This window comes from Leptonychotes weddellii, chromosome 8 (assembly GCF_054177405.1).
Source record: "Leptonychotes weddellii isolate Sample4059 chromosome 8, ASM5417740v2, whole genome shotgun sequence".
Classification (NCBI taxonomy): domain Eukaryota; kingdom Metazoa; phylum Chordata; class Mammalia; order Carnivora; family Phocidae; genus Leptonychotes; species Leptonychotes weddellii.
Genome location: NC_138376.1, coordinates 102,514,779 through 102,534,424, shown reverse-complemented (window position 1 = coordinate 102,534,424; position 19,646 = coordinate 102,514,779). Strand labels below are relative to the sequence as shown.

The 19,646-nt window shown below is 37.4% G+C and overlaps 1 protein-coding gene across 9 annotated transcripts in view; it reads right to left on the bottom strand.

Moving 5' to 3' along the window:
• EYA4 (EYA transcriptional coactivator and phosphatase 4) overlaps positions 1 to 19,646 on the bottom strand; it is a 252,650-nt gene that overhangs the window by 153,552 nt on the left and 79,452 nt on the right. The gene's annotated exons all lie outside the window — the stretch shown is intronic.

Genomic DNA, 19,646 nt, shown 5'->3' with positions numbered 1-19,646 from the left:
TTCACATTTTACTTACAATTATTCTCAATTTTAAGTTTTAAAGATTGAACTAAAATATGATCAAAAATAGGTACGTTGCCTCTTGTTACTGAAACATAGGATGAAATAGAAAAGCCTAGTCAATCATCTCTTTACATATGCTGTTTGCATTCCACTTTCAGTTGATTTATAAAACATAAATAATATAAAAATTTTAAGGAATTTACATAATTTTACCTCCAATATCAATATCATCAGAATTGAGAAACTTACCGGCTTACCTCCTAAAAATATTATTAATGGATAATAAAACTGATAATCGACAAAGTTGATGACTTATCTTTGGAAGTTAAAAGTTAAATACCCAGGTTTTGGACTTACATTTTTAATCAAAAATACTTGAGTAATGGGGCACTTGGGTGGCTCAGTCAGTTAAGCATCCCATCCGACTCTTGGTTTCGGCTCAAGTCATGATCTCAGGCTCAAGGGATCGGATTGAGCCCTGCGTTGGGACTCCGGCTCAGTGAGGAGTCTTCTTGTCCCTCTCCCTCTGCTCCCCCCCCCCGCCTCTTTCTCTCTCTCTCTTTCTCTCTTTCAAATAAACACATAAGATCTTAAAAAAAATACTTTAGTACATCTTCATTTGTGTCTCTGCAAAGATATATCATACACATCATATTTAGTATCCCTATTCCTCATAAGATTGTGGGAAAGTTTAGTTTGTTAAAAGAGATTGGCCAAATAATCCATGCTACAAAATATAACTTTTCATAAGACCCAAGTGGCAGTCTATACATTCCATCCTTGCCACTTCATGTCCATGTAAGAGCTGCAGTAAACTATAAGCAAACTATATGGAAAAATCATGCTTAATGATTTTCTTTCTTCCACAAAATAACTTTGTACTTCTTTTCTTTTGAACCATTAAATCTATTATTCATTTTTAAAAGCTAGATTAGATTGTAGTTCCATATATACATATACTTATGAAAACAGCATGTCAATAGCTAACATTTTTACTTAATTAAAGAAACTTGGAGGAATATCCAGTATTCTTTCAGAAGTAAGACTGTTTATTTCCAAACTGGAAAGCCATCTATTTAATCAGATTAAACAGAAAGGAGAAAAACCCAAGGAATTTGTGGTATTTTTAGGACATAAGCCAATAAGTTTCTCAGTTCTGATGATATTGACACATGGCATAATATTACATAAATGCCATAAAAGTTTTACATCATTCATGTTGTTACAAAACAAATGAAAATGCATGAATAAAGGAAGAGATGCCACTTTGATATGATTAAAAAATATTTATCAAAATCCACAATTGGTTATGTATACATGCACGTTTATACACAATACTATATTGAAATATATTTCATTTATATAATTTATAAATACATAGTATATAAACATATATATGATATTTAACAAATGCCGTCTCATTTAAATACCAACTTTGTCTAAAGGCAGTTTTCTTCAATTGTTTTACTACCTAAAATTGATCAAAGTATAAATGGAACCAAATCAGACTGTAAAACTAACCCAAAATCTTGACCAATCAGATAAGACTGATATAGTAAGTTTATACAGTCATAAGCAAAAGCAAACTTCTCAAAAAACTGAAACATAGCTTTAAATCTGTCAAACTATTTTTAAAAAATCAAAAAACATCAGAAATATTTTCAAAAGTAAAAACACCATGGACATCCCATATCACACGTACTTGAAATCACAAGGTCCTAGATCTACTCCAGTACAGAAACCAAGGACCTGCGATAAGTCAGCTAGGTCATCTAATCATGGACCTGTGTCTCCTGGCTTCCAGTGCAATGCCCTTGGCATATAACTGTGCCTAACATTAATCAATGGTCAACACATGCTTATGTATTTCCCTGTAATGCTCTGCTTCATTACCTTCATCTGTACCCACACTGAAGAATCTCCTGTTCTCTCTTCTCATCACAAGAACAGCAGGTCACTTTTATATCAGAGTATGACAAACAAGGCCAAAGTAATGATTTCTTTAATAGTGAATAAAAATCATTGATAAATAAATGGCTATCAAATTGTAAGACTTTGGGGAAAATATTTTTCTGATAAGATAAACTTTGTAAATATGAGTCCATAATATTTGATTTCCTACCCTGTAGTAAGAAAATATTCATAATATGTGGACACTTTCTTACTATATGTAAATATGTATAAGTATTTATGAAAAATATAGTTCTCCTTTAAGTACAACATTCTTCCTTTTTTATTTTGAAATAGCAACCACTATCTCAAATAAGAAAATAAATATATAAATACTTTGTAAATGGCATAATGGTGTGCTATTTGTTATAATTAGTCTTTGTTAAGTCTATTAAAGGAAAGGCATCAGAATACAATTAAATAATGTGTGTATGGTGGCGGGTCGGGGGGTTGGGGTGGAAAGCTAATTGTTGGTGGTGGAGGTAGAGGGATTATTGGGCTAGGGTGGGGCTAGTTGGTAGGGAATGAGACTAATACCCATCCGGATACCTGCTGAAATTGAATCCCACTTGTAGGATCAAGGTCTAAACGAGAAAAACAAAATGGAGAAAGAGGGCTGAGACCCAAGGAGGGCAGAGAAGAGACAGAGTAAAAGAGTATACAAGTAAAGTAGGAAATGAAAACCACTAACAGATCTAAAGTAAAAGACAAGTCACAGACCCATTCCAGTAAATTCGATTCAACTGAGGAGTCATATGCAGGAACGAAATCTGCTAATGGGTACAGTTTTGTTCTGATGGATCTCTTCACAATTGAGCTTTTGTTGGGTTAGCCTAAGGTCAAGCTCTTCTTAAAGTGGCCTCACTCCTTCATTCCCCAGGGTATCTGCACGTAATCTAGAACAGTTCATGAAACATTTCAAAGATCAATTTACTCCCTACCTCCTGAGAAGAAACTTATAAAACCAATAAATCAAAGAACTCAAAATAGCCATTGATCTGTAAGCTATCATTATTTATGGCAACTGCTCATTCCTCTATAACTTGCAAAATAAATGACACACAAATTCATTCTATCAAAATCATAAAGATCAATAAGCCCAATACAGATAATAGTGTTCAGAATACAGAACTATTAGCACAGTGCACAACTAGATATCAAGTCTGTACTATATAAAAGATATACCAGCATTGAAATATAAGAGAATTTTCACCATTAAAACAAATCAGTGCTGTTTTAGTTTATATCAAAACCTCCTTGACGATTCATACATACTGAATAAAGATTTCAGAAATTCCAAATTCTCTTGTCAATATCTATTTACCCTAGCCAGACCTAGATATAAAAATGCCAAGGAGGGGCGCCTGGGTGGCTCAGATGGTTAAGCGTCTGCCTTCAGCTCAGGTCATGATCCCAGGGTCCTGGGATCGAGCCCCACATCGGGCTCCTGGCTCAGCGAGGAGCCTGCTTCTCCCTCTCCCTCTGCCTCTCTCCCTGCTCATGCTTTCTCTCTCTCTCTCTCTCTCTGTATCTCTGTGTCTCAAATGAATAAATAAAATCTAAAAAAAAAAAGGCAAGGAATTATAGTAAGAAGGATAAATTCACCGTATGCCTTAAGTCAAGTTCAGAAAGATATTAGAAACCACATGTGTAACAGTGGATACTTTAAAATGGACAGCAGCAATGTACCTTGTTCTCAGATAATCCTGGGTAATAAAGGACTTAAATTTAGATGCTTATGACAAAACAGTCATTCCCTGCCCCCTGATTGGCCTGCTGACCTCTATTTGTCTCCCTTTGCCCGTGATGGGTCCATACAATTGTCTTGAAATTCAGCACATTTGGCTAGACAATGAAAATGTGTCCAGGCTTCATGAAGCCTTTCTGGGGACTGGAACTGCCTATGTACCTTACTTATACCAAAGGGCTAGAATTCATCCTTAGATTTTTATCAGACCAGATCGAAAATGGCTTCATGGTACCACCCACCTGACTCTACCCTGCCACAGAGAAAACCTACAGATGTTGGTTCCAATCTAGGCTAGTCTCAACTTCAACTCATTTGCTGAGATTTTATGATCTGGATTTGGTGCTCACGGTCTTGTAGTCAGTAAATTGCCCCTAAGCCCTGACCATTGTGAGTTAATGCCCCTGGTCAGTCAGCCTATTTAGGGTCCCAGCATGTTTCCAATGACACCTCAAGATATTTTTGAGAAACTTCAGTAGCATTAAACCACATACTCTCATATAATTAACCTTGATTTTGACTATGAGAAGACATGTTACAAAAGTAAACAGGTTGAAAAAAATGTCTTCAGTCACTTGGGGAGACAGCTGAAAATCAAATTTCAGTAGATGCTATCCATTCCACACTAACTATTCACTTGTTGAATGGTAAGCTTTTTTTTCCCCCTTAAGTGGTAGTTGGCTTAAAGCCACCATCCCCATTAGCTACATAGTTGGTGAGAAACAGTGGAAATTTTTTTGTCCTGCTTATCTAGAAATCTGGCTCTCCCTTAGCTGGTCATTTGTGAGTCAATGTTTTTTTTTATTCACCTATTGCAAAAGTCCTTTGTTTCAATGACAGAAAAGAATTTTCTAAATTCTGTTCAATGCTACATCTCCAAACTAGAATTTATTAGACTATTTTTATTTGGTAGTTCATAAAACCAAATGCATCTGGGATTTAAAGTTTAACATTATACCTGACTCTACAAAGGGCTCCACAGTTAATGTTTGTCCATATCTCTTGGGAAGGGATCCAGATTAATTCACATGGTAATACAGAAAGAGTAATGGCTTTGACCAAAATGTGGCCTGAGTATCAATCCTAGCTTTACCACTTAACTTTAAAATTTAAACTACCACCTAGGCTAAATTCATCCACATGTCCATCCAATCATTTATTCATTCAACTAACACTGAATGGATACCTACCATGTTTGAAGTACTTTATAGGCACTCAGGGATAAGGCATGAATGAAACAGACAAAAATCTCTGCTTTGTTGATGTATGCATTCTAGTGGAGTTGAATAGACAAGTAAGTAAAATATACAATATGTCAGATGATGATAAGGTCTGTGAGAAAATGTAGCTGGAAAAGAGATTAGAGAGGATTGGGATGGTTTGATAAGGTAATACTTACACAGAGACCTCACAGACATGAGAGAAGGAAGTCTAAATATAAATGGGAGACAAATCTTCCAGGGGAAGGATGTGTATGACTTCCAACACAGAACTGTGCTTTGAGGGTCTGAAAACAGCAAGGAGGCCAAGGAGCTGCAAAGGAGTGAGAGAAAGGACTCCAAGCTGAGGTCCGCAGGGATGGTGACACTGATGTCATTGAGCCCTGTGGGCCAATAAAGATGGGCTTCTCTGTAAGTCACACGGGAAGTCAATGGAAGGTTGGAGCGGAGGAGTGGCATTACTCATGTAAATTTTCAAAAAAATCACTCTGGCTGCTGTGTGAAGAAAGAAATGTAGAGGGGCAAGTGAACACAAAGGAAGATTTCTTCAAGCCTGTGCCTCTCATCAGCATGAAATTAGAGAAGGTGATGAGCAGTGGTTAAAGTATGGATGAATTTTTTTTTTTTTTTAAAAACATTCCCTGAGATCAGGAAGCTTTTTTTTTTTTTTTTTTAAGATTTTATTTATTTATTCATGAGAGACAGAGAGTGAGAGAGGGGCAGAGGGAGAAGCAGGCTCCCAAAGAGCAGGGAGCCCGATGCGGGACTCGATCCCAGGACCCTGAGATCATGACCTGAGCCGAAGGCAGTCGCTTAACCAACTGAGCCAGCCAGGCGCCCAAAGTATGGATGAATTTTGAAGATTTGGCCAACACGATTTGCTGGTGCGCTGGATTTTAAATGGAAGTCACTTATTGTGTAGCCAAAGACTTAGAAAATGATAAAGTGCAATTCCTCCTACATTTCCACGTGCTGTTGTATATACCCTGGGCATTCACCCTGGATCTGAGTACCCCGAACACATATTTTAACAGGTCTTTTAAGGAAGATTCTGCAAAATGAGGCATAGACAAACACACTGAACCGATGTCTAGGCTACCCGAAGGACCTACATTGTGGGAATGTGAAGAGAGGAATTAGGGTGACCTTGAAAGCACTCCAGGTCAAAGACACCCATGCCCTTTCAAATGGCACAAGTCCTGAGTGAAAGATGTGTATGTTCAAGGGGTAAAGGCAGAAGCAGCAGCATTCTTGTATCCAGAGGAGTGGTCCAAAACCAATCTGGCAAAAAAACAAGACATGAGAGTCTACAAACTGCTGCTTTGCTTTTAAATTCTGCTTGTCTGTGTCTATAACCACAATCCCTCCAGTAAACAGAAAGGGTGTGAAATGAACTTTTGCCCACACCTTAACACGGTAAGCTTATGTATACTCCTAACATTGGTGACATTTTTTTTTAACCCACTTCAATGGATATGACAAATTCTGGTACTGTGACTTAACATTCCCTTCTCTTTTAAGTCCTTCCCACTACCTTATACTAACCTCTAACCATATTGGTTGCTAAATTTTACCAATCCCATGATCAATCTTCCAAACTTGCTTGTTGGTTTCAGCTACTATTTTACACACCTCTGTAATCCACCCTTGGCCATCATCCCTGATGATTCAACATCATGTTACTGGCCTTTTCTGCCCTCTGGAAGCAGTCCTTCAATGCCTCCAAGTCATTGACCTCCCACGTCCTTCTCCACTTTAGCTACTTATAAACATCTACCTGGACCTTGTCATACTGGTTATTAATCAACCCATCAGAGCTTAAACTCTTAGTAGAACCTCTCTAAACACAAGCTCTTCTTTTTATCACTTCAGAAACCACATTTCCACTGAATATTCTGCCCACACTGTAGGTTACAGGCCCCTTCTGGTTGTCATGTTTCATTAGGCAGCCAGGAATCCATGATCATCCTCTCAGAGGATAATCTTACCAATAAGCAAGAATGACTTTTTCCCTCTCATTTCTCTTGCATATTTCCATTTCCTCTCCAGGGACGATCTCTGCTTTGCAGACACACATAATCATATTTCCCCAATCCTAAAAACAAACAAATCTGATATTCTTCCACTGACGGCTCTGTACCACCTCTGGCCATTTAAACCAGTCTGACCTAACTGCAACCGTCATACACCTGCTGGTCTCTAAAGGCAGACAGCAAACACACTGGGGTTTACAGCAACTGCTTAGATATTCAGAAGCTACAGCTCCACTCACCCCCAAGAGCAATTTGGACTTTGTATCTGAATTTGTCTCCTTCAGAGGTTTAACAAAACTGAACTAGGGGAGGTGCCTGGGTGGCTCAGTCGTTAAGCATCTGCCTTCGGCTCAGGTCGTGATCCCAGGGTCCTGGGATCGAGCCCCGCATCGGGCTCCCTGCTCAGAGGGAAGCCTGCTTCTCCCTCTCCCACTCCCCCTGCTTGTGTTCCCTCTCTTGCTTTGTCTCTCTCTGTCAAATAAAAAAAAATCTTAAAAAAAAATGAACTAGGTCTCTCCTGATGGACCTCACTACCTTGTGCTGCTTTAACAGAAATTTAAAAAAGCAGTCCCTTTTCCTGGCCACGTAGCCAGCTGCCTTTACGGGCTATACAGCTTCTCACCAAATGATGAGTTCATCAATGATGATTTGTGCAAAGACATATGACATGTCTGTGGCCCAGTTTGCAAAGAACCCTGTCTCCTGATATCCAGCACAACACGTTCCTTACCACATCCTGCATTCCCAACACTGATTTCAGTACCTAATAAGGTCTTCTTGTAGTGATAAAAAGGACTATGACAATCAATGCATAGAAGAGTCTAGTACATAATGTATCTCCCTGTTTCTGAGATGACAAAAAAAGTCAAGTAATTGGTGATCATTTTCTAAATTTTATTATGTGTGTGTGTTTGTGTGTGTGTGTGTGTGTGCGTGTGCATGCACATAGACAATGCTGTGTGATTTTGGCAAGAACTAACATTGCTACCTCTTTTACAATTATCATGCCATATTTAAGTTAAACACCACAAGTGTGGATGCTGTAATGTTTCCTAAGAAATTATTTTAAGGCACAAATGCGGCAGTGAGTAAAAGAACAACACAATCAGTGTTGTATCAAGGCCATGGTCTTACATTAAACTATCATTTGTTTAAAGATACAGCTGTAAGAAAACTCAATGGTCGTGACATCTATATAACTTCTAGAGGTAAAAATAAAAGGTTTACTTTTTATGAATTGCTGTCAATGTAAATTAAGTAGAGACCTTCCTGAAAGAACCACTCTGGAATATAAATACATGTTCAGTTGAAGTGAAACAAACCATCCAGTTACCTCTTGTTGAATAAATATGGCAAAATTTACATGGGTAGTACAAAAAGAATAAATTCACTAGCTACATATAAGGCACGTATATAATTTGAGTTTAAAATGAGCATAAATTATCAGTATCGATGCTAGTGAAATTACAAATGGCTTTTTTTCTCAGAATTTTTCTAATGTTTATAACATGAATAACTATTACTTGTAGTAGTAATATTTTGGTAATTTTTGACTAATGATTAGATAGCCCACAAAGTACTCTAAGTTGGTATTTAGCTTTTTCTCTTTTTTTAGATTTATTTATTTATTTGGCAGGGGTGAAAGGGAGAGGGGAGAGGGAGAGACAGAATCTTGAAGTCGACTCCTCTCTGAGCATAGAACCTGATGGGATGCTGGGCTCAATCTCACGACCCTGAGATCATAACCTGAGCCAAAATCAAGAGCTGGCTGCTTAACCAACTGAGCCACCCAGGCACTCCAGGTTTTGGCTTTTTTCTAATCCCAACAGAGAATTAATGTTAGGTTTTATATTTGGAGAAATTCTGAAAAAAAAAAAAAGCTTATATAATATTTTTACACAGAACAGCTTCATAGAGAATAACAACTACAGAAAAGTGTTTTTTCAAAGATTAAAATTAGAAAGAACTCATCATTTAATTGTCTGGAAACTGTTTAAAACAAGAACAATTAGGAAAGTACACCAAATCAGTGCTATTTTGTACAAAAGAAATGTACTACAGTATTTTCTAAAGGTCTGTTTTACAGCTAAACTATATTTAACTACCCAATATGTTTCCACCTTATTTTCTCAAAATATCTCAAACCCACTATGTCTAAAACCAATTCTTGGATCTTTCTTCCCAAACTTGCTGATGGTCAGAGTTCTGATTCTCCATGCCTAACTACAACATTCTTCCAGTTACACAAGGCAGACACTTAGGAGTTATCTGTTATAACCCATTCTGCCTTACTCCTCGTTAGCAATATAACATTAACAATATAATGTCATTTTTTACCTCTAAAATTTACCTTTCTCTCACATCTTACACTTCTCTCTCTCATCACCACCATCCTGGTATGAAGCTATCATATCATCGACTATCAGGTAAACTGCAGGAGCCTCCTGACCCATATTCCACAACCATTCTTCCTGTGTGAAGGCAAGTACATTCTATCTGTGGCAGGCACAAAGCAATCCTAAAGTCCCACACTCTCAGTGGAGGGATACAGAGTTTGAGACTCATACCACAACACACACATTTACACTCCTGATGTGATTTCACTCCAGGTGTTCAAAACCTGGAGGATTTGGCAGATTTGGGGGTGTAGATGTTAGGGTGACTTTCTGAATTGGTAAAGGATCATCTCACCAGCTCTAATTTGTCAAGTACTAGAAATCCTGTAACCACTTGCACAGGCCGAGTCAAGTAACTACCCAGCTTGCTATCCGTCTGCTCTCTCCTTCCAAATTTCTACTATGAAAATTTTATACAGACCAAAAAAAAAAAAAAAAAAAAAAAATTGAAAGAATAGTACACCAAACCCTCAGATGTTCTCGTGCTAAGTTCCATAATTCTTCCAATGTTTTCATGTTTACTTGTCTTTATTTCTATCTATGATATATTTATTATTGCTGTTAAATCATTTGGAAGTAGGTTGACATCTCAGCCTTCAACATGCCATCTCCTAAGAACACATTCATTTCATTGATGGTATTAACAATACCATAAAATCCTCTAAAATACCCAATCACCCCAAGAAAGTCTCTTTGTTTTTAGTTTTTTTAAAACCAATATAATGAATTTTTTTTATAAGATGTTTTGTTGTTAAATCTCTTTAATCCATTTTAATATTAAACAACCTCATCATCTTTTTAATCCACGATACCAAGTTTCTAAAACATCTAGGCCAGGAGTCTTGTAGAATATCCCACCTTATGGTGTCATTTAATTGGTCCTCCATTCTTACCTTCTCCAAAAACTCAGAGTGAGGTCCAGAGGCTTGATCATAGTCAGGTTCAACCTTTTTTTTTTTCCTTTTGCATAAATACTGCATATGGGAGGCTGGGAACTACATATCGCATCACATGCAAAGCCTCCACTATCGGGTTGTTGTCCCATCATGAGTAAAACTAAGTTTAATCCCTTGGTTTGAGTGGTAACCCTCCGTTAGGAAGTTACAATTTTCTTCTGTAATTGGCACTCAGTGTCTAGTGATATTACTTTGGCACCATACAAATATACTATTCCCCAGCAGACATTCATGTATTGGTTTTAGCATCTGTCAACAATGTCCCAATCAGTTATTAAAGCAGGAACTGCAAATATGGTGACACTCTATCGTTCCTTCTACTTAAAATAGCTGGCATTTTTTTTTTTTCTGTAAAGAAGAGCTTTTCTCCACACGCCCCCTACCCCCAAGCACCACTATGGATTCATGGGTTTTAATTTCTTCCATTTGGGTTACAATAAATCACAATCATTATCCTTTATGCCTCTAGCCCATGCTCTACAGTGCAGCCATAGACATCTTTCCTAAAAGGAAATCTTTTTCTCAACCTCTCTCTCTCTCTCACAGACACCTTTGCACACACATTTTAACACCTGAAGGTTTCCCAATGTTCTCACACACACACACACACACACAACAACAACAACAACCTTTACTTAGCCTACAAGGGCCTGTACTCTGGCCCCTACTCACCAGGACAGCTTTACTCCGCTTAAAGCTCACTTACTTCCAGGCTCCATCGACAGCACACCACACTCCTTCCTCCCACACTGTGCATGCTACCCCCCACCTGAATTTTCACCCCACGCACCTCCACCTGCTTAACTCCCAGGAATCAGTTTCAGTCTTCAATTAATACCTTTCTCAGAGAAACTTTTAACTACCTACCTGACTCTGCAGTACCCCTAAGACAGATTTTATACTTATTTCCATGGTTATTTGCTTTATCCCTCTTTGACCAACTTGACTATAAGCAACCTGAGGGCAAGAACAGAATCTATTATTTTTTTTAACCAGGCACAGTGCCTAGAACATAGTAGGTGCTCAAGAAATACCTGTTGAATAAATGAATAACTCATCCTGATGCATGGTGTTACTAATCATTTTTATACACCTTTAGAACTATTTAGAGACAGGATGGAAGTGCCTGTAAAAATGTATCAACTAGTAAACAAAGATTCCAGAATTTATTATTGAATATATCTATAATTCTCTAAAAAAGCAAAGCAAAGCCCTAAACTTACAATGGCATACTGCTGAACCACTGCTGTAGTTCTTCATTTAAAAAACAAAAATTGATAATTTTAGTAATCTGGAATCAATGGGCTATACCTTGAAAAACAGAAATGCAGAAAGACCTCTACCAGATCATCAGTCATGTCTAAAAATAACTTTCTTTTGTGGAATATAGAATTCCCTCTTATAACAAACACATTGTGTCACAGCAAAAGCGATATAAAATGGTCAATTAGAGCTTTGATGACATTCTTACTCCTAGAATTAGCTGAAGTGTACTCTTTATTGGCTAGATCCGTATGGAGCTGTTACTGGCTGGATTTTGAAATTTTGGCAAAGCAAATTCTCAACAAAAGATAAATGGATGCTAAAATATTCTTTCTATACATGCTATTTCTAACATGAATGCTAATACTCATCATCCTTCAAAGTACATAATAGAGCCTTAATGAAATGAACCTTAATAAAACATACTATGTTATAAAGAATTTGGTGGAGGTCACTAAGCTTGTTTTTTTTTTCTTGCTAAGAGTGATTAGATAGATTGGCAAATGCACGCTTGGGTAGGAAAACTACTGAAACACAATACAACTTCTTGTTTGTGCTAAAATGTTTGGCCCTGGTGACACATGCCAACTAGACACATGGCAGCAGGAAATTATATCCAGGTAGGGCCTGCTAATCACAATTACTAATACAATTTCCAGATAGCACTCAAGAACAACAACAACAACAACAACAAAAATCCTGTTCTGACAGTCTTTCAATTACTACCAACCTGCAAGCAAACACAACATGTTGAAAGAAATGTTCCATTCTGGACTGGACTATTTTAAATCTCTGGTTGCAAAACACAGAAGGCTTGAATCTCTTCTCTTAGACACAAGAAGTGTGAAGAAATACTTCCATGAATTCTGTCCCTAAGTGCCTTTGAGGTACAGCAGAGACAATTCAGACTTATAAAACCAGAATAACAGTAACGACGACAACAACAACAAAGATGTTTTGCTTTTAAGCATCTGCCTCTGCTAATTCAAATTTCTGTCATGTTTTAGGTTGAAGCCTATTACACAGCATAGGAAATATTCTTCCTGAAGACTGACTCATTGTCACTGAGTGAAACAGCAAACTAGGCTAGAGAACTGTGTGGAGGCTCAATGTTTCTTCTGTTCTCTCTTTGTAATTACACTAAGTAGTCAAGATTGAGTGATAGCTGAGAGCAGTGGAATTTTACCAATCAGAAAGAAAGAGCTCCTTAGTATGTGTGTATGTGTATATATAAATATATTATATTTACATATACATATATATATAAATACCCCACCAGTAAACTTCCTAATCATACAGGAATTTCTTCAGAAGGCAAGATAATTTTATTCTCTGCAGAAGTTTTGTCATTAACTATTAATGACATCCAAAATGCAAAGTACAATCTAATCAGATTATAGAATGTGATACTACTCACTACAATTATCATGTTATTTAATTTTCCTTTCCTAAATATTCATTACTATCCTAGCATATTAAGAAAGGTGTTCTTGTTAACACAACTGGTAGAAAACAAAAGGAAAAAGCACCACAGGGGATGATCTGGGTTGGACACTGCCATGGCTCCAATGTTGAGCCAGTCGTTTCCACTTTCACTGCATATGCTCAATAAATGCTGAAAGAAGAAATCAGAAAAATGTTCTATGTATACTGAACAAATATTGAGAGACTATCACCAAAAAGTGAAGTTGTCTTAGTTAATTAGTAAGCAACTGATTCTTGATTATTTCCTTGACGTTAAAACCACCACCACACCAAATTACAGTAAAATTGTACGGTCATCGGTTTCAATTTCCTTTCTGATGCTTAAATCCCCTTTTTGTTGGTAAACTCTAACACAGAGTTGTCTACCCTCTTTTTAAAATTTCCACCAATGGAAAGTGCACTGCCTTTTAAGGAAGCCCATTCTAGGGTCTGATAGATTAAATTGTTAAGAAGTTCTCATCTCTGTTGTTTTCATGTATCAAGTATTCATTAAAGGAATATTCTGTACCAGGTACTAAACCAGGGTTTCAGCATGTTCCCTGCCTTCTTGGGGCTACTAGTCTAGTAGGACAGATAAATAAATAATCATAGAAAATGACTACATAAGTACGAATTTTGGTAAGTTATCTGAAGGAAAGCAAAAGTTGCATGGCACATGGTAAGTCCAAAATAATTTAACACAGTATCGAATGAATCAATAGAGATGTGATGAAGGACTATAACAAACCAGAGGAGAAATCATTTAGATCAGGGAATCTGGGAGGGCTTCTTGGAAGAAGTGACATTTAAGCTAAGACTAGGAGCACACCGGGAAAAGATCCAGGAGAAGGCCACAGGAACTGCATAATGAAACCCTCAAGGTAGGAAAAATCGTGGCTCCTTCCAACTCCTCTAAAATAATATTACAGGTTCAACAGCAGAATGGGGGGGGGCATGGGTGGACTGAAAGAAAGCTGAAGTTGCACAAGCCTTGCGGCTATATTAAGGGTATTAAATTTTAGTCTAAATGAAATTAGGAATCTACTAAAGAGCTTCAATCAAGGGGATGAGATGATCTGCGTTTGGTTTTGTTTGAAGACCATTCAGTCTGCTTTCCTGTAAATGGGGCCCTCACCCTGGTGTCTAGGGCTACAGAGAAAAGGTCTCATTCCTCTTTTTTATGACTCTCCTTTAGGCAACCAAGGAGAAGGTGTAAGACCTGAGCAAATACAGCCAGGGTCTCATGGAAGGCTTCTCTGTGGCAACCACGTAGATGCCCAGTACTCCCAGGACACTGCTGAGTCCCCACTGAATTGTGGTTCAGTCTACTCATCCTCCTGTCCCGTCAGGACAGCTGAAAGCCTCTCTAGAGGCCAGGACCCCACACTGACAGACTGCCAGGAACTGATAGAACAGTGGTAAGAGAACACAATTATAAGCCTAGAGTTGACATCAAAGTGTGACTGTGAAAACTATTTTTAGCCACTAAGGGGACATTTCCCAAAGGATACAAACTTCCAGTTACCAGATGAGTAAGTCCTGGAGATCTAACATAGGGCATGGTGACTACAGTTAACAATATGGTATTATATACTTTAAAGAGAATGGATATTAAAGTGTTCTCACCACCACAACAAAAAATTGTAACTATGTCAGGTGATGGATGTGTTAACTAACCTTACTGGAGTAATCACTTTGCAAAGTAAACATCTATCAAATCCTTAAGTTGTCTACCATAAACATACACAACATTTTATGTCACTTATAATTTAATAAAGTTGGAGGGAAATGGTGGTATTTTCATATACCTGAATTAAGAACTGAACTCAGATTACTTTGTAAAAGTATTTTCTATCTTTGACTTCTTCAAAATACTTTAAAAAATGAAAACTACTTCAGCTCAAAATCACTGGGGCACACTGGAAATGCATAGATTCGGAATCCAAATCTGAAAGTATTGATCAATTATCCTCTCTCTAGGTTCTGAAAGAGAAATCAGCCAGCTTCTTGGATGATCACATTGTGAGGACTCAGCACTGCTGTATAAAAAGCACTGTTGCAGTAAAGTAGGTCCTATCTTACAAATGGAACAGACAGAGACTTTCATTTATTATTCATGGTGCCTTGTGCCCATGTCAACTCCTGATTAATAATTAAAATTAATCTCATTACAGAAGATTTCATTACAGGATAATTTAATTAAATGATGAATTGGCTCCCAGATGTTACCTTCTGTGCCATCTTTTAAATAATGCTGATGATGACACAGGGATTCACTAGGTATCAGTTGGGTCTTAAGAAAGTGAATTATTTATAGGGCTCTGCGATTCTGCCAATAATAAATTTTATGGATCACACATAGGCATTATCCTTCTCCAAAGTCACATTCTTCCAAGGTTTCTGACATTTTCACAAAGTTTGTGAAGTCCACTGAAAATTTAGGGCCATCCTTTTGTCAGTCACAAGAATGTATCCATTTGGTAAAAATGTTAATCAACAAAATTTATTCATTTTATAGGACAAGTATATAATAGGGTCTCAGAATTAAAAATCTGAAATATCAACTTCAAGATAACAATGAAGAAGAATATATTAATCATTACAAATGCAAAAAGGAGTTTGATTATACAAAATAATCAAACATATTAGGAATGAAACTTCATAATTTTGTTTGATTTCTTTATATAAAGTAACCAGTAAAAAGAGCCTTACAAAGTCAATATTTTTTTTAATTTGCCACAAACCAACATAAATCACAATTTTTAAGCACTTCCAGCTACCACATAGTTCCCTGTTATAAACACTGCTCTCACTGCACTTCACACAAGATACACATCTTGGCAAATAAACATAAGAAAAAAATGAAACACTAAAGCCAACTTTCAGGGGATGAAAACATTTAAGAGTCACTTCTTCATTTACTTGAGAAAAATCTAGGCTTTTATGAATACCACAGTGTATGACAAAATACAGGCCATTCCAAATGTTATCAGCAAAATATACAGGTTTTAATTATTCTACTTGGTTTAAAGATTCTAATATAAAAAGTAATACTTGTATATTAAAATCTCAGTCTACACTATGGTTTTTATTTTTATTATTTCTCTAGCAGAGGTCAGATTTTTCTTAATTTGGGATTTAGAAAACCAAGTTAGAAATGGGTAATCTTCCCTCATAAAGAAATGTATTGTATTAGTACTTAAAAAAAAAAAAAAAAAAAAAAAAAACCTCATTGCAGTGAACTCAGGGTATAATACAGAGTTATAATTACAAAGTATTCAACTGTGTTACCATGTCTTTCGTATACTATGTTCAGCAATATAAATAACAGAATCACAGCATCTCAGAGGTTACAGCGTATCTTGGCAGACATCTAGTCTATCTTCTATCCAATGTATGAATTCCTTAAACATCTAAGAAGGAGACACTCCTGACGTATCTGTATCAGTGCAATGTGCATATTTTTTTAGGCAGCTTCTTTCATTTTCAATCAGCTGATAGGGCTAGAAAGTCCTTATACAAGTCCTCTCTGAATCACTTGAGGTTTTCCACTATCTTTCTTCCTTTTCTCTCTCCTGCCCACTGCACATTTTTCATTAAATGGGCAAGTTTCCAACTCCAGTCCCACTAATCCACCTTCCCCAAATAGCTCTTGTTCACTCTTTGCCTTCCAGGCTCCTTCTCTGCCAACTCATGTCTTTTCTCCTTTTGAGCTGATCCCAAACACATCACTCTGGGATTCTTTGACAGTATGTCACCATTCACTTCCACAAAGAATCCTAAATAGCCCTTATGTGATTTGAACCATGTGATTTATATGCAGGTATATACTGTACTACAATGGCAGATCTTAAGCAAATAAGACACAGTGAGTTCATGGGAAAACACCAGGCTTTCTGAGAAATACCAATTATTTAATTCTACCAATATGAACTAGGAACAGTTTTATAAGAAGACATTATGACTACAAATGCAACATAAAATCAGCTATGAGCATACAGTTCCCACAAAAATAATTATGTAACAACTCAACCAAGACTGGGTGTTTCTGAGATTTTTCTATTGATTGATCTCTGTGACTTGTTCTTTCATAGTAGACAGGCTAAGGTTTTCCAAAACTATAAAATTTTTTTAGTTGGGAAAAAATTATATTCTGACTTCAAATTCCTCAGCTAGAATTTCAGATCATTTCTGAGATGGTCACGTTGCCATTTTTTGTACTCCTCGTTAGTGCCTATAAAAATTTTGTAGTTGCTCAATAGGTGTGGACTCTAGGCTGGGAAGGGATTTGCTAGCACATAAGAAGACTCTTAGGATACATATTAATTATATTGGGAGAACAGACATGGGAAAAAATAAGCTCAAGAAAGTTTTAAAACTTTGAAAAATTTGGATGGTATAAAAACAGACTTAATCATCAAATCACAATATACCAGAATTAATTGTCACCACTCCAAGAACTAGGAGAGGTTGCTGTTTAAAAGTATTTTTAAAGATGATTACCTACACTTCTCTGAATAAATCCTTACAACCATTCTATGAAATAGGTAATATTACCTCCACAATTAAAGATAAGGACATGTAAACAAAGATGATGTAATTAATTTGCCCACAGTCACACAGCTAGTAATAGTGGAGCAGGGATTGAAATCCATGTCTATCTGACTCCAAGTATTAATAATAATGTATTTTTAAAGGTTCTAAGTGCCTTGCATGTACTAATCTCATATAATCCTTACATAACCAACCCTATGAAATTGGTTACTCTTAATTGCACTATTTTAAGAATGAGAAAACTAGGCATAGTAAGATAAAATAACCTCCCACTACCAAGGTGCAAAACTGGACTGTAATGTCAGACCGTCCAACTCCTGGGTATTCTCTTAGTCTCTGCTCTAAAAGCCTCCAATTCACTCGTCCTTTATCACAAAGGGTTATGTTGACTCTGTAAATGATCATGACCTTTATTAAAAGTCTACCAGTTTGAACCATATGAAAGTAACACTAACCAGGTAAGTGTCTAGGAATTCTTCCCAATTCCCATCCCACCCAACCTGTCACCTGGACAATACCAGTGCCTTTCTAACTGGTCTTTAGTCAACTCGGTTTTTCACTCTCCAGTCTACATACATATGAAATGGTCTCTAAAGACTGATTTTGTAATTAAAGAATTACTATGACTCCACATCTTCCCCAGAAATTTTCTGATATATAATGTAAAGAATTACTAGTCTCTTGTATATATCTATTTACTGCACTGTATCAAGTACTCTGATGCTAGAATTATAAAAGACAATTAGGAAACAGAACATCCTAAAACATCCTTGTGACTGGGAGTCTTGGGAAAGCTTGTTTTTATCTCCTGTGAATGTGAAATTGCTCCCCATGTTGCTCCCTATGTACCAAGACCAACATAGAAGCCCACTGATCTTTTCTCTGGTTTTAATTTATTTATAATATCTTTGAGTACCAATTTTAAGTTTCCTTCAAAAACGCCTCTTAAATCAATATTACTGTAAGTTTTACTTATACTTAATTAATAATAACTTTAAAATATAAGGATTTGAACAAAAAATTAAATTTTATATCACTATACTGAAAATGAAGCAACATATTCTCTATTTTGACATAACTCATGCAGGGCCAACAGTGAGGCATGAGTCTTCGGCAACATCGAGAAACAAGGAAGATGGGAGCCAACAAAAAAGCCAAAGAGGCTTGGTTCAGGCAGGCACTGGGAGCCCACAAATGCTGTGATAGAACCTGACAGAATCACAGGAGACCAGGATGCCTCCAGTACTTAAAGAACAGAGGGAGTCAACTGAGGGCTAACCACCCACTAAGAGCGGCACTTCAGCTACAGCAAAGGTATGAGGAAGATAATCCAGAGCTCTGGAGAAGAGTGAATCACCTTGTCCAGTCAAACAGGCTATGACCTGGTCTCAGCAGAGCAAGAGTCCTGTGAACATGAGGAAGACCCAGTCACACAGCTGTACAGCTCTCCTTAGCATTCACCGGCCCTACCCGGCACCAGGCACAGAAGCAGAACTCATCACACACATGCCAGTTTAAGGGGTTGGGGTCCCCAGCATATGTCAAGCTCTAAGCAAGACTGGCTCTGGAACCAGGTGGCTCTGAGCATCACTGCCTCCACAGATGAGGGAACAGGAAAGAAGGGCATAGGCTGCATACCTCTTCCCAAATCTGAACCTGCAAAGAAGGATGGAAGTCCCCTCAGGGTCTTCCTAGAAGGGAGTCTATGAAACATGAGAGGCAAACAAACATCAAACAGGAATTTGTAGATACAGCATTAGAACAGAACTACGGGTGGGTAATGATAGAGGAGGTTCACTTTGTCATGTGTGAAGAGCTCATGGCTCTGAGATTGTGGGAGAAAGTGTGAGGTCAACAAACTCCCTCCAGTTTTCCTACAGCTGGGCTAACAGGGAACGGCCACACTCATCCCTTTCTTTGCCCATTTCCTCTGGCTGCTTCCTTGCTACAGTGCTAGAGCTGAGAACTCCCAACTGGGGCCAGATGGTCACAAAGCCTAAAACATTGACTATCTGGCCCTTTATACAAAAATCTGCTGACTCCTGCCTTAGAGAAGTACC